The 4,263-nt window shown below is 29.7% G+C and overlaps 1 pseudogene; it reads left to right on the forward strand.

Moving 5' to 3' along the window:
- Positions 1-219: 219 nt before the first annotated feature.
- On the forward strand, positions 220-2,585 carry LOC117125739 (annotated as a pseudogene).
- The last annotated feature ends 1,678 nt before the right edge of the window (positions 2,586-4,263 follow it).

The raw sequence follows: 4,263 nt of genomic DNA on the forward strand, positions 1-4,263 counted from the left end.
GTTTTTTTGTTTAATTTAATATTATTAAAAGATATTAAACAACTATATTAACCATATAATAAAAAATTAAAATAAATTATGTTATATTTTGAATTTTTAAAACGACTATAAATTATTAAAACGTTAAATGTTTCACACTAAAATTTTGTGATCAATGGTTTAACTTTTTTTGGTAATGATAAGATACAAATGATCATAAATTGTATGAATATGAAGTTTCATTTACTAGACATTCATATTATATAATAATATAGTTTAATTTTAAATTATATAACATAGAATAATACTTAAATATGATAATTTTTAAATTTGTATTGATTAAGTATTGAAACCTTAATATTTTAATTTTGAATTTTGCATTAAAAATCGCACTTTAAAAATTTTATGTTTATCATATGAGTATGAATTCTCAATAATAAATATTTATATTAAAATATACTGTATATCTATGTTCATGTCATTTAAATTTAGTTATATACCATATAAAATAAATAAAATGATTGTTTTGATTTATTTACCAAAAAAATATCGTAAATAAACAAGATGTATTGTTTTGATTTATGTTTTTACTCTAATTTAATTATATACATAATACGTAAATAAATACAAATAAATAATAATATATAAAAAATAGTTTTATATATAACATTCATCCCGTACGCAATTGCGCATGTTTAAGCTAGTTTATACTTTATAGTATACTAGTCAAAACAATTTCCTGACGCGGACAACGTCTAGTAAACATTCCTCTTGTGCTGTTCAAAATCCACCACTTCTCTTCTTGTCTTCTCGTATTTAAGCCCATTATATCACGACAGTTATACTTCCAACCTCATATATATAAATACATAACTACATCTACCAACACACACTACAAAACTCCTATTCATCATCCCAACGATCTTGTCTTATTTCATCACACATAAGAAAATCATGATCTCTAGGGTTTTTGACTTCATGAAGAAATCCAAATCGTCCATTCAACTAAACAACACATCATTCCTCGATCTTCTCCCTTCTTCATCATCAACCAAACCAAAAGCTTTGAATGATGTGTTCATCAACACAGAGGATCCGACACAAAGAGAAACATCGCAACGTTGCTTTACGACAATCTCAATGCCCGTAACTTACGTCCATTCTTGGATATCAAGAATATGAAGCCTGGAGATAAGCTTTTTGATCATATAAACCGCGCCATTCTCACTTCTAAAGTCGCCGTAACCGTGTTTTCTCCAAACTATTGCGATTCTTATTTCTGTTTGCACGAGCTTGCTCTTATAATGGAGTCCAAGAAAAGGATCATACCGATATTTTTCGACATCAACCCTTCACAACTCGATGTTATGATCGAAAAGGTGACATGTTCTGATAATGAAATACAACGGTTTAGATGGGCTCTTCAAGAAGCTAAAGATACCGTTGGGCTTACGTTCGATTCCTGTAAAGGGTAATTTTTGAGATTAACATTTTTATAAACCACAGGTGGTGGACTAGTGGTCTTGAGGTAGTTAACATACCAATACGGACCCGGGTTCGAATACCCCTGTGGCCACGGAATGCTTTACGCCCTCCCCAAATTTAAAGTTATCGTGGCGTTGGTGCCGGGTCCTTGGGTAATGGGTATTAGTGCCGGCTGGTTCCGGGCCAGGGGGATTAGATGGTTGGCAATCGGAAACCACGTGCGGATTACGGGCCTTTGGGCAAACGAAAACCACGTGCGGATTACGGGTCACCTTTGAACCTCCTGTTAAAAAAAAAAAACATTTTTATATAAACGAATGTTATATAAAAACTTCTGATTAAACTCACATTTTATTCTTCTTCTTTTTGGCACATTATAGGAATTTATCGGAGGTTGTTACAATTGCGTCGGATGTTATCGTTGAGAGGTTGGTGGAGTTAGAGGCTAACGATGAAGATGTTTAGGCGTTGGCGGAACTTTAACTAACTCCAAATCAAACGCTTCACTCAAGCATATACTCTTCTCTTTTTTTTAGTTTCCTATGATTGATAAATTTAATTGATTTCATTCATGCATATATATCCTAAGAAATCGATAGTTGATATATAGAAGAGACATCAAATTTTTTTGATGAGGATTTATAATCTCCATTATTCTTTGTAATTCTTTTGTATGTGTTGCATGTACGTAATTGCTTTTTCTTTTTCTTTTTCTTTTTGTTTTAAGGGTCTAGTACGTAATTGCTATGCTTTTGTAAGCTCAATAAATATAAAAACATTATCTCTTTATACTACCGAAAATGTTTGTTTGTTTTTTTTTTTTTTTCTTATGACGTCGAAAAGACTATTCTATTACTCAAGTTAGAAGTGGTCTGGGTAACCAGACCGGAATAGAACAACCAATAAAAAGTAACTCCCTATGGAAGGATCTCGCAGTTTTAGCTAAGAAATCTGAAGTCTGATTGCGCGCCCTTGGTACATGAGTGATGCTGAAGTCCGGGAAGCATACTTGGTACCAAAAATGTTTGTTATAGACTTACAAATACCATTTTTTTCATTTTTTTTATACGTACGTTTTTTGAAATGGACAATTTGCTGTATAACCATAGCAGAGAAAAAATGAAAAATATAACTATACTTTGGAAAATGTGTTATTATGCCACATAAATAGACATCACAGTCTTTTACGGTGAGCGGGCGTGTGTATATCACACACTATAATCATATACTATTCTAATATATAATAGATCATTTTAACCATATATATTGTAATACATAATAATTTGATCTATTAGTATTATCTGGTTCAATGCAGTTTAAGTAGTAAACAATTTAAAAGAACATATTTATAGATATGAATGATGTTTAGTGTATATTAAATTACATAACATAATATATTTGACTGATATTCTATATTATTTATCTATTCTATGTTTCTAAATAGTTTGGAATACAACAAAAATATGTCTTATTTGAAAACAAAATATGACTATACTATATATGTTTCTATGATAGTATAGATTTAAAGTCGTGTTTAAGGAATATTGTAAAAAAATTATAAAATTTATGTTTGTTTTGAAAGTTTTAAAACATAATGTGTAGAAAAAAATCTATGTTTTTATTATGTTAAATTCAAAGTTTAATAATTGTTCTAACCAAAATTAAAATCAATTAAAAGTAGAAGGGGAAAACATATTTGTTAGAATAAAAAAAATGTATGTCAAGGGTAATATAGCAATTATTATACAAATATCATAGCCTAAGTTCTCTTATGGTTATATGCTTAATTTGATGATCTGTCATAGACGTGAACCCAAATTTCCCTTTTTGAAAACCTATCTACAGTAGGTACTAAAGAAATAAAAACCAGTGTGAATGTTTGTTGTAGACGTTAAAAATACCATCCTTTCGAGCCTTAAAAAATTAATACATCATCCGTACATTCAGAGCTGGTCTTGAGATTTCCGGGGCCCTATACAAAACTAAAAAAAATTGAATATCAAAACATAAAATCAAAAAATTATAAAAAAAAATATTTACTATGATACATACATAATTGTTTTGAGAATAACATATTATAATACCTTTTTACTTAAATTGATATGTTAACTTAATTGATTTATTTGTTTTTTTTTTACATAAAATCTGTAAATATAATGTATAAAATATGCAAAATGATAATTTTATATATTTGTTTTTTTAATTGTGGGACCCACAAGTTTGGGGACCTCATACTAATGTTTCGTTCGTATGTCCTCAGACTCGGGCATGCGTACACTGAATGAGGCTCGGGCCGAGGAAACATGCATGAAAGGCCAATTAGGCACATACGGTTAGGTGGCAGAGCCGGACCTAGACGAGTGTGGAGTCATGTGTGGCTCACACTAACATGGATAACGATTTTAGGTGCAACGAAAATGTTGCGTTCTTCAAAATGTGGTGAATTATTACATCATGATTTGTGGTATATGCAAAAAATTAATTAAGCTATTTATTTCATCAAAATGATTTTATCTACGTCACAAAAATACTCACTCATCAAACCTGAAAGTAATAGAAATTTCTTCTCCCTTAGCTTTTGAATGATGATAGAAGCAGATCACTTATATTATGCCCATAAAATGTTCAGTTCTTAAAACACTATATATAACTGGAGGAAAACACATAAGTATTTTTATTTTTATATATAAAATCATTAATCAAACATGGTTGGTAATCAATGAGTTTTCATAAACTTAATTGATAAACGAATTAGATATGTAAACAATATAAGTGATTGGTGAACTGAAACTTTAACAT

Source organism: Brassica rapa, chromosome A05, assembly GCF_000309985.2.
Source record: "Brassica rapa cultivar Chiifu-401-42 chromosome A05, CAAS_Brap_v3.01, whole genome shotgun sequence".
In the NCBI taxonomy this organism is placed as follows: Eukaryota; Viridiplantae; Streptophyta; class Magnoliopsida; order Brassicales; family Brassicaceae; genus Brassica; species Brassica rapa.